General features: G+C 32.3%; 1 long non-coding RNA gene across 1 annotated transcript; it reads left to right on the top strand.

Annotated features, from left to right (window-relative positions):
- Nucleotides 1-663: 663 nt before the first annotated feature.
- Nucleotides 664-6882, top strand: LOC107453884 (uncharacterized). Its single transcript, XR_011637470.1, has 3 exons — nt 664-819; nt 3698-3857; nt 6551-6882. It is a non-coding gene; the product is annotated as an uncharacterized lncRNA (long non-coding RNA).
- The last annotated feature ends 6016 nt before the right edge of the window (nt 6883-12898 follow it).

The following is a 12898-nucleotide window of genomic DNA, read 5'->3' as shown; positions in this document are numbered from 1 at the left end:
TATTTGCAAAAAAGCTCGTCACGCTTTCCTCCGTAGCAAGTCAATCGAATTCTTTTTTCTCTTTTTTAATGGCGTGCACTTGGAATAGATTGTCCCATTAGCCTCAGGAATGCCAAAACTGCTACTCTCTTCTCGTTATCCAGTGGTCACCTGTGGCGAAGCCACGGCGGAGGAGCAGCGTCACTCACGTCACACAACCACAAACCCGTTTATAGGGCGGATCACATTGTTGTTGTTGTTGTTAATTTACGTCGCACTAGAGCTGCACAATGGGCTATTGGCGACGGTCTCCCGGAGGATGATCCGAAGACATGCCATCACAATTTTGATTCTCTGCGGAGGGGATGCCCCCCCCGCTTCGGTAACCCGACGACCTGCGCGCGAAGTCGAGCACTTTACGGTAGCACAGTTTAACGAGGACCAATACCGCACGCCCTCGGTCCCTACGCAGACTTATCCAAGTGGTTACCCACTCGCACACGGACCGCAGTCAGTGATGCTTGACTTCGGTGATCTGCTGGGAACCGTGTCTTAACGATCAGTCCACTGCGGGACGGGTCACATTCACACAATCACACAAAGGAGAAGGGACATAGAACACAAAGAGAAAGAAACATCCATGCCCTGAGCAGGATTCGAATCCGCAACCATCGGCTTCGCAGTCACGCACGCTAACCACTTGGCCACCTGGTCGGCAGTTAATCGAATTCTAACCACTGGAGATTTTGAGCGTTGTTTGAACCTGAAATATTTTTTTACGAAATAGTTATTAGCGTTTCACACAGCGTAATTTGAAAGAAATCAAAAGGGTTCCAAAATGTAAGTAATAAAAAAATATTATTGATCTTTTCTCATTAATGAAGTTTCAGAATAGGTTATTAATGATTAGCTAGTTTTGAGACATATTTTTAATTACCCAGAGGACTTAAAACTTCGAACCTCTTCTTGCTTTAACTTCAAAGGTTTACATTGTAAACACTGAGTTGAATATTAGTCATTAGCATTTTAAACAGAATCGCTGAAGGAAATCATAAACTATTAAATCTATTATACTTTTTTTTCTAATGAAAATTGTTTGACATGTTTTGATTAACTTGAATACTTCTAGGACATTATATCTGCAATAATATTTTAGGTTTTAAAAACTTATTTTAGATCAAAACAAACAGTATTATATAGGCTTTTGTTCTGAAATATGAATACATAATTATGAAATTTAATTATGTGCGATTCAAAAATTGGCCTGAATTCGATATCGTTGAATTTAAAATGCATAAAAAAGTTATTTTTAATTTTATCATTTTACTTAATTTTTTGTTTTAATATGTTTAAGATCACAAACAAAAATGATACCAAATCTAAAAGTGGGTTTATACGAACTTAAAAGAAAAAAAAACTTAAGTAACCGCTTTTTTTAAATTTTTTTACAACAATTTTTTCCTGCCGCTTCCAATTTCCGGAGAAAATAATCTAAATAACAGTTCCAGATATTTTTAAATTAATTTTTATATGGAGATGTTTTCTAATATTTTTGCTTTTAAAGTTATCTTTACCTTTGGTTTTTTAATATTGATCAGCTGGCTGTTTCTATTGAATTGGTGTAATTTTTCTTGCATAGTATTCATTCGATTTAGTGACTTTCAAAATTCAATCCTTTAACAAATTGCTTTAGGCCTTATTCCTTTTCTTTTACCTTGAGGGTCCCAATCAAAAACTGTTATGCTCTTAGTTTCTCAGGTATATGAAGAATGATCGATCCCTCTTCACTTACGTTTCTTAAACCCTTCACTGAGCACTTTTAAAAGTAAAGAATAACTCTGAGGATCAAATTTGTTTTCTTTTTTACAAGTGCTTGATCTTACCTATATCGAGAAATTAGTTTCGTTCCAAAAAAATACGGATTTCTTTCAAAACGGTATTTTTGATTTATTTTATCTTTTCTCTATATGTACACGTTTATAAAGGACGTATAAGCTTATATTGATTAAATGTACACTTGTCAGATCCTTTGAAAATAAAATTTAAGACTAACAAAAATATGACCTTATCGTATCGCATTATAAACTGATATGCATTGTTGCCTTCTCCATACTACTTCCTACGTAGCATAGAAGTAGGGGCACTCAGATTTCCCCAGACTGAATTTCAAAATTTCCTGATAAAAAAAATCCAATTTTGACTGTCGCATTGAAAATATTCAAAGTTACGGATGGCCTAATTTATGGTTAAATTTGTTTCTGCCTAGCAGTTGTAAGAATTTGTATTACAAATTTTATGACACCACTAGATACATACAAATCTTCTAGACCAGTTATGAATAAATACTTGAAGTTTCCTCTTTATCTTTATTGCTTCGTGTTACGTAAAACATGACATCAATGTCATGTTTCCGGTTCATAGAGTGGACGGATTTTGCATTTGCATAAAAATTCTAAGTTCCGTTTAAGTCGAAATATTTTTATTTTTCCAGAGTTCATTGAAAATTCCGAAGCTGCTTCGGGCTTTGTGTAACCTATTCATTATATCTTTCAGATCTACTTTGTTTTTAATAATACTTCCAAATCACTGTCATAAAAACTTTTAGAAACAATCGTTCATAATTCTCGATTGTTTATTATCGTTTAAAGAGATTTGCTTTCATAAGAAATACGGGCTTCATTGAAACTATTTTTTTTCTTCCTCTCTTCGCTTGAAATAGTTTGTGATCTTGTTAACGACGATGCAAAATTTTAACTTTAGTTAGTCGCTTTCGTCTCTCAAGTTCAGCTTTGTTTTACTAATTATGAAATATGTGGAACTTCCTGATCCGTAATACTGTATTAGATTCTTGTTGATTATAACTTACTACATAATTCTTTCTTCGACACTCATCTAGTTCCAACTTTTTAGGTCTAGTTCCAACTTTTTAGGTCTAGATCCAACTTTTTAGGTCTAGATCCAACTTTTTAGGTCCAGTTCCAACTTTTTAGGTCCAGTTCCAACTTTTTAGGTCCAGTTCCAACTTTTTAGGTCCAGTTTCAACTTTTTAGGTCAAGTTTCAACTTTTTAGGTCTAGTTTCAACTTTTTAGGTCTAGTTTCAACTTTTTAGGTCTAGTTCCAACTTTTTGCTCTAATTGTTTAATTCCCTTTTTTTTTCAATTTGCTATTTGAGCGTTTTTAATTGTTACCCGGGCTTGATTATCGCCTAGGCCCAATAGGCATGGGCCTAGGGCACACAATTTCTCTGGGGCCTCAAAAACTAGTGAAAAGTGTAATGGAAGGAGGGATAGTTTTGTGTTGGTTTAAGTACTAAATAAAAAATAATTACAACTTACAATAAAAAAAATAATTCAGCTAATAAGTGACTTTTAGCAAAAATCACTTATTTCAATTGGTTGTGGTCACCAAACTATTTTGACATAACATTGTTTTGTTGTTTTATATTTTGCTTTAATTTATCGATACGTAAACTTCATCTTAGAAAAATAATCTTCAATTGTCTGCTTTCAAATTTTCTTAGAATGTTTATCTTGAATCATGCAGTAAAATAGATTCTTTTTTATTGTTAGGATTAATTACTCAAAATATTCTGTAAACTTCAGTAATTTAATTTCAATATATTTTGTAAGGGGCCCGGAGAATTTGGTGGGCCTTGGACCTGAATTTGTCTTGATTGGTCCCTGATTGTTACAAAATTATTTCTCTTCGTGAACTTAGGTGGAACTTGTTGTCAGGAATTGCTGTCATCGTGTTGATGGTTCTGAGTGTTTGCTATGCATTTCTTAGAGTATTTAAAAACTACAAAAAAGGAATATTGCTGTATAAAATACAAATGGCACAACAAAACTCATCAACGTCACTGACATCCAGAATAACGGTAAGAAGGATCTTTTTTTTAATAGAGTATACAGTGCGCAAAATATCACCTTGAATAACTTTTGAGCTAATGATTGGATTTCGATGAACTAAGCACCAATCATAATCATACTACCTAATTAGAACTAACTATTAAGAAAGATAAGGTAAAAGACACAAAAACGTACTTTGACTGAATAAAAGTACTTTTGTTTCGATGGGTTTGGAATTTTGACCATCAAAACATTTCGGTAGCCGCAGTCTAGAGCAGTAGTTGCCAACTGGCTGCCCGAGAAGCATTTTTTTTGTGGCAGGCGAATTAAAATATATTAGTTGCTTTCTTTCGAACAATTTTCATAAAAAATCTATATGGGTTTAAAATATTTTTCTATCGTTTAAAAAAAAATCTAATTTCTTCGTTTCTCGGAAATTTAACATACCAACGGTGCAAAAAATTTATTTCTTAGGGCTTACATCCAAGAAAATATTTAGACAAACAGAAAAATAATCGTGTATCTTTTTTTTTCCTTTTTTTTCCATTTTGTGAATATAATTTGGCATGTGAGTATCAGAAATTTTCTCGAAGAAATTCTTTCATTTAACTTTTTGAATCCACTCATTTTGGACGAAATTATTTACATTTGTAAAATTTAAAACGCATAAAAGAGGAAATGAATAAAGTATTTTATTTAAATTCTTGAATTGACTATCGCATGAGCGGAAAGGAAAAAAATTAATTTCAGATGCTCGAGAATTTTTTTGTTGTTGCTATAATTCCTAATAAAACGAAAAAAACGTTAATTTATCACAGAATCAAATTTAAAAGAAGGAAAAAATTTGTCACTTAGTTTCTGATTAAGAGAAGATTCGAAATGATACGTGACAAGCTTTATTTGTAATGCTTGTTATTTTGGATTTTAATCTCAAAAAAAAAAACTTTGATAGAAATCTGACAGTAATATTTAATGTTCCTCCAAACATAAAAGAGTCCTATATAAAATTTTGATAAAGTAGTGGCCCGCCATTCGACTGGTGTTTTTAATTGTGGCCTCCGGCCACATGCAAGTTGGAAACTCCTGGTCTAGAGCATATGGTCTCTATAGTTAGGGCAGGAGAAAGATCAAAAGCTTAGGTCACTTAAGGTCAATTTCATTTTCAGCGTTTTTTGCTACATCTTGGAAAGTTTTTAAGCGGTTCTAAAACGTTTTGCTCACAATTATAAAAATTCTTCATCTAATTATAATTCCATGTTAAAAAAATTATTTTATTTTCATTTTATTTAATAATAGTTTAAATATTATTGAATCGTTAGGTGCAAAAATTTTTACATTATTTTAAAATTTTTAATTTTAATGAGCAAAATTGCAAGTTTGAACAAAATAGGTCGAATATTTCTTTAGAAATAAGAGTGTGAAACATTACCAAAAAAATTTTATTACCCAAAAACTACTGAACTGATTTTGTTCTGTTAAGACAGAGCGAATTTAAAATTGTATAAAAAACTGCAGACGAATTTTGCTGAAAGCAAAACATTTAGAATAAACTTAAAGATGGAATCGAAAAGGATGATAGTTGAAACAGCTTTTCGATTACGGATTTTCCGCAGGTCGAATCTTTAAGCCATTAAAATCTCTTGGGTTTAACAGAACATTTATATATAGAGCTATAAATCAATAATTGAATACTTATAGCTTAAAGATCGACCCAGGTCAGGTCATCCACGCTCAATTCGTAAAAAAAAAACGCATTAAAAGAATTCGTGAAAAGATACGAAGAAATCCACAGTGCTCTGCTAGTAAAATGCCTGCATAAGAGAACGTGAGTCTAAAAACTATGCAAGTTATATTAAACCAGGGTTTTCACCCTTACCGCAAAACCGAAGTTCAAGGTTTGATAACTGCACAAAAATTAAAAAAGTTGCGAAGATGTAAGAAATTTCTGAACAGGCTCTGTAACAAAAGTGTTGTCAGAATCATCTTTTCTGATAAGGAAATAATTTGCACAGAACAAAGTTATAAGGTTAAAAACAGTGTTGTATATTCAGCAGCATTTGATGACATAATTGAAAGCGCAACGCTTTCGGAACAAGAATTCTGAAATGGTTTGGGCTGAAGTGTCAAATAACGGAAAATTTCTTCGGAGATTCATCGATAAAGGGGTAAAAATCAATACTGAATATTAAAAAAATTAAGTATTGGCTAAGCATTGATTGCCACAGATGGTATCCAAAAAAGGATTGGCTATTTCATCAAGATTTTGCACCGTCACACCTAGCTAAAACAGCACAGGCTTTGCTCTATGTCGATTGTACGAAATTTATTAAGCAAAAAAATTTGCTCCCATTTTCACCAGATCTAAATCTTTAAACTATCGTGTTTGAAGTATGCTAGAGTCTGAAGTTATGCTAAGTAGCACATAAATTTGGACTCCCTCAGAGCTTCTTTATTGCGTGAATGGAACAAATTACCTCTTAAAATGATTCGTGACGCCATCGGACAGTGGCTTAAGAAATTATCTTTAGCAATCGATAAAGAAGTTTGCGATTCGAATAAATAAATTTTAAGGTAAATTTCCATTTAGTGTTCATCATATTTGTGTACTTATTATTTTCCATTAAATATTTGTACAACAAAATGATTCGATATGTGTAACAATATTTTATAGCCACCATTAGTTTCAACGAAATTCAAAACGATAACTCAATTACAGTTACAGCCTTCCAGAAATCGTCAAAGAATTGTAACCATTCCTCGCATTGAAATTACTGAACCAGCAGAGGATGTAATGGAAACAATTGAGATTTTCAACAGGTATTTAGAAAGACCACCCTCTTACGAAGGCCTGGATCCACCTCCGTATGACGTTGCTGTCCAGATGTGAACTTCGTTGCCAATTATGCAAATAGAAAAACTTGTGTGAATTGTTTTTAACGAGTTTTAATATCACAGTTTTTAAGCTCATTTAGAAGTGCGATAAAATATTTTATTGCATACAGATTTGTATAAATGATTAAGAATAAAGAACAAAATAAAGTGTTTTAAAATATATTGATTGACGTATATTTTATCTTATCTAGCTTGCAATAAACTTTTGTTTTTTCCCCTCAGTTATGGAATTTAAAAATTCGTTGTCAAAACAGGTTTTTTTATTTTATAACTGGCGTTGAACAGCAGACTCAATTTTGAGTTTATGGCTCAACTAATAATTTGTATTGATGTTGGAGGTATTTATACTGAAGGTACTTCTTGTACTCCAAACTGACACATTTCCTATACATGCTAAATTCTGTAAAACCCTAATTATCAGTTTAATACATAATTATCTGGTAAATTATAATGTGCACTATAATGTGGGCCAGTTTCCTTAAACAGTAACTTTTCAAGTTCTGGTCATTTTTTTTTCCCTTTAATTTATGAAAATCAGTTTATTTATTCTAGACAGGTCAAGCAATAAAATTTTATCTAGGTTCGTTATGTGGTCACATAATAAATTGTTTTAAGGATTAATTATTATTGGCACACTATAAAATACTTTGTCTTTTACTATCCTATGATATACAAGAAGCAAGATAAAATTACCGCTCTCATTTGATCAATTTCAATTAACACAAAATTTTAATTTTAATTTCTGGTGTAATATGTTTTATTGTATATAAATATCAAGTCATAGGCTAATAAGAAAGAATGCAATCACCCTACATTCAAAAGCTTTGCATTTAGGTCTAATTATCTACTATAATATTAGACCCCTCACCTGAGGTCCCCCAGGTTCTAATCCCAGCGATGGCTGGTCTATGCGAATTCCGCTAGAATCGGCCACAGCGCTGATGTAAAATATCGTCCATAGTAGATGGATTAAAATCGCCTTGCCGTCTGGCTTACCATGTGAGGTTTTCTTCATGTAACGCAAATGCGGATTAGTTCAATCAAAAATTCCTCAACCAGGTCAAGTTTGTCCCACAGCTTGATCTAAAAGTTCTTCTGTCTTCTGGGTAGGGCTCAAAAGTGCAAAGATACGGAGCTGAAAATTGATAGTCGTAAACTCGGAATAGGGTCGGAAGTTCAACGCTGATTATAATATGAAGTATAATATAAATCGCAGCTAATTTTTCATAAGATTATTCAGTGATTTGATCAAATCAGTTAGTTGTTATAAAAATCACCTAAATTGCAAAAAATCTCCGAAACAATGTTTATATTACTTGCCTGAAGCAAAAATTAGAAATATCTTGTACTAAGAATGCAAAGCGAAACTAAATACTTAAATTGGTGATGATTACACAGTAACACAGCTGAAAATGTATCAAACTATGAATATTAAAGTATGTATATTATAATCTACCATTCATATTTATTATGTGTTCCTTGTTAAAACTCAATATGTGCGCAAGGCAGCAGCCATTAGTTGGCCGAAGTTAGTCGCCATTCAGTAGACAAATGTTAAGTGAATTTTTATATAAATTTTTAGTTGACTTCAAAAAAAAAATTTCAGTATTTTCTTCAAATATATTTTATAAATTAACAAATTCAATTCACATTCACCAAATAAAAATGGAAATTTTTTTAAAATTTTGAACAAAAAAAATTGCACTTCAAAAGGGTAATGAAAGTAGGCAGCTATTCTATTTACGTCCCACTAGAGCTGCACAAAGGTCAGGGAAACATCCCGGAGAATGATCCAAAGACGTGCCATCGATACTCTGCAGGGGAGATTTCTCCCCTGCTTTGGTAGCCCGACGACCTGCGCGCGAAGTCGAGCACTTTACGGAAGAGCTGTTTAACGAGGACCGATACCGCGATACCGACTACACTAGCTTAATTTATTTTTGGCGATGTTATCTTCCGATAAATCACCAACCTTGGATCTTTTCCCATGCTCCGGGAGTACTGTAGCGTATCTACCACTACAAAATTACAACTACAATTCACTAGTATATAAGACATGTTAACTCGACTCTATGTTGGGGTAACTTTTCATAGATGACGGTTGACATGGTCGAATACTCCTCTCCCCACACTCCTAACTGACTTTGGGAATAATTTACTCACTTTCAATTTCCAATTTTTGGCGACTGGGGTGCATCTCAGTCACAACCGTTGAATATCAAAAACATTAACTAAAATTCTTGATGTTAGAGAATGTTTAAAACGATCACCGCCATAACAAAGAGGAATATGAATTTAGATGGTGATAAGAAGATAAATACAAAGAATCATTTAATATGAAGAGATCTTTAATATTAATGAAACATTTAAAGGTAAAAAAAAGTTAAAATAAAAGACATACTATGAAAATAAAAGTTTTGAAAATTTTTAACATTAAAGTCAAAGAAAAAGTTATCGATAAAATAAGGATATGGATCTAAGTCCACTACTCGGAGAGAAGTAACAGGAAGTACATTTTTCAGTCTATCGAAAGCAAGTTAGAGAGTCAGTGTCTACTAATATTTCGAAATTTCATCGACTGAGAAAAATCCAGACAAGTGATAACCTGTGGGGATTTAATTTTGACTGTGTCAACCTTCATCTATCAACAGGTACCTCAAGATAAAATCACGTCCTGGTCACCATTGTGGGGATTTAATTTTTGACTGTGTCAACCTTCAGCTATTAAAATTGGCAAGTTCTTATCGAGTCCGGGTCACCAATGAAGGGAATTTTCTTTATGGACTATGTCCACCTTCATCTATCAAAAGGTACCTCAAGATAGAATCGAGTTAACATGTTTTATATACTAATAATTTGGTATTAAATATTTGTAGTGGTAGTTACGCCACAAACCAATTTAAATTCAATAAGGCGAAAGTTTGCAAAGCGGACGATTAAGATTGACTTAGTAAGTCTCCGTAAAAAATAGATGGAAAAAAAAGAAGAAATTCCTCCTTTTGACGATTTTGAGAAAAACAGAGTCATAAAATACTTTGAGCGACATCCTCGCCCAAAGGACAGCAAAACACCAAAGGCCAGGAAAGAGGGTATTTCTCCCCAAAGAAAACTTAATATTAGACAGGAAGTGCAATGACAATTGAAATGACCAAAGAAGGGTGAATAGAAAGTTATGATTCTTTTCCGAAAGAAAAGTGAAACTTTTTCCCAAACGAAAATAAATTCGCGTTTAAATTGGAAAAAAAATTCCCTTAGTTAAAAAAAAAATTAGCATAGAATTAACTCAAATCGTTATAAGATAAAGGGTAATTAGTGGGCTGCGCCCCCTGCTCGTTAACGCTCGCCATCTCCCGAAAATTGCTACGCNATAAAATTTTAAAAAAATTGTAAATGGTTATCGAGCAGAACCATTAAGTTTAATTAATGAATATAGAATTGGAAACTAAGTCTCTGCTAAACAATAAAAAATTTTTTTTAATCTTTTAAGCAAACAAACTTTATTCTAATAATCATTTCATTATTAAGGATTAAAGGTTATTGTGAAATTATTAATTCGAATTAGTGGATGAGTAGGAAAAGAATTTACTACTCGAAATACATTTAATGAAAGTTATGAAACTACAGAATATGTAATAATGTGTAATTTTTCTATCTTAGTTCTATTACGACCTTTTAAAAAACGCTAATAAACACAATTTAGTCAACAGATACAAACGATTATGTCGGCGCTATAACAAAAAAGTACGCTTTATATTTTATTTGATGCAGAAGAATCAAATGAAGACCTGCTTAATTGAAATGTCGCACCCATATCTAACTTGTTGAATGTTATGCGATACCGAAAACAAAACAAAATCATAAGCACACAGCTGTTTGGCGATTTGCGAGAACGCTCCTTTAGCGCCAATAGAAATTTTCGCCAACCCTTTGCAATCTACGGTATGTTTTGTCTATTCGCGTTCTGGTCAGGTGGTCAGCCGAACGCGGAACCCCCAGTGTTTAGTTCCCTATATTAGTCCCTGGTTCCCAAGCATGCTTGGTACTCATTTATCGACCCACTGAAGGGATGAAAGGCTGAGTCAACCTTGCCCGGTCAGAGGATCGAACCCAGCACCTGTGGCACGACAGCGCGCAGCGCTACCGCTCCGCCACCAGGCGTCTTAAGGGTAATTATAGGTTCAAAAAGCATAAAGTAAGGATTTAATTAAAGGAGTATTTGTAACATTACACAAAGTGTAACTGTGACAGGCACAGGTGTAATTTATAGTCATTTTATGGAGTCAAATCTACGGGTCATAATAGAAATATATTGCAATTAATTAGACGTGACGTAGAAAATAAAAAAAATTAAAGCATGCTGCATGATCATGAGATCGTCTTCAGCCTTATGACTTTGACAAACTACGTACAGCAGAAATAACTGTGGCAAAACTCCAAGATTGGAATAGGAGCTTCTTCATAACCCCGCATACTCACTGGACCAAACCCAAACTGACTAGCTTTTCTTTTTAAAATTGTACACCTTTTTGATAGGAAAATAATTTGAATACTAAAATGATGTAAAACTAACCTTCCAGGATAGACTTGACTCTCGTCCGTGGTTTTATTCTACTTGCTGGAAAGGCATGCCAACTACATAGCAAAAGAGTAGAGAAAATATCGATCACTTTGAGGACTAAAATAAAGCCCTATATCTGTAGGCCTTTCAATCAACTTTGCCTTTTTCTACAAATTTTATAGTTGACAATCTAATAAATCATATTCTTAGTCATAAAATTGAATTAAAATGAAAGCATGCTGGTTAAATAACAAAAGTGTTTGGAAAATATCGGTAACTTTGAAGATTAAAATAATACTCTGTATCTATAGGCTTTCAACCATCTTTGCTTTCCTTTTTTTTAAAAATTTTTTTTTATACTTGGCGACATATATAATAAATCACATTCATAGTCATAAAATTATTGTAAAGTAATAAACACGGGGGGGGGAGGGGTAACAAAATATTAGAAGCGAAAATTTGGAAAATATACTTAAACGAAAAATTACTTTTTTTTCCAGAAAAAAACATTCATTGAATTTTTTTAAAGTTTGACAAAAGGAAATATAATAAAACAATTTCTTTAAATCTTATCAGCTATTTTCGTTTAAGAGATTTTAAATTGAAAAGAAAAATAAGGTTAAGGAGGGAAATAATTTTTTTTTAACAAGATAGTTTATTATAGTCTTAATAAGTTTTATGGAGAATAAAAAATTTTTGAAAATATTTCTTTATAATTTTTTGAGAAAACCTTTAATTTCTGACTGAAAAGGATTAAAAAATTGCATTTGGATAACAAATTTTTAAATGCATGCTTGAAATAATTTATGCAAATTAACAAATAAACTTCTGAGAACGGTTGATTCAAATCAATATTAATTTCCATATTTTTTATATATTAATGAAAAATATTTTCACAAATTTGAATTGTGCACAAATTGAGATTAACAATAAGGATAACTAACTTAGTCTATTTTTCTGCCTAAACTATTTGGGCCATATTCTGGATTGCAGTTATCTCCCATATTTTGATAGACAAAAATTATAGGGTAAACTAACCAATGACGGAACACTTAAGCTTCGCTTGCCTTTTAAGAAATCATATTAATTTCAAAATTCGAAATTTTAGTTAAATGACAGTGTCAACATATTTGTTACTAATTGCAAATTATGTAAAAAAAAATGTCGAGAATTTACATAATATTATTTTAAAGTTTTGGAGGTTCAAATAACAAGTAGTAAGAAAACCAAGTGAAGGAACAGCTCTTACCAGTGAATGAACACCCAGTAAAGGAACACTTAATTTCAGTTATTTTTTAATACTCTTTATGAATTTATAAGCCATATAAATATTTTAAAACAAGCCTATTCTTGAAATTATAACATATAAATACTTGGAAAATGTTAACTTTTATTTGTAATCATGAATTGAAAATTAAAGTGTCAACATATTCGCACATACTGTTCATTCACTGGGAAATCTATGCCCAGTAAAGGAACATACCTGTTAACTCACTGGTTAGAAGCTGTTTTTCGTATTTTTAACATACTTTTGACGCGGAACATCACTAAAGGTACAAGAAAATTAAAGTTTATCTTTTATTTTCACTAACATAGAAAAAAAATCAGTAAAGGAACACT

This window comes from Parasteatoda tepidariorum, chromosome 8 (genome assembly GCF_043381705.1).
Source record: "Parasteatoda tepidariorum isolate YZ-2023 chromosome 8, CAS_Ptep_4.0, whole genome shotgun sequence".
NCBI classification, from domain to species: Eukaryota; Metazoa; Arthropoda; class Arachnida; order Araneae; family Theridiidae; genus Parasteatoda; species Parasteatoda tepidariorum.
This window is presented reverse-complemented; position numbering and strand designations above follow the sequence as displayed.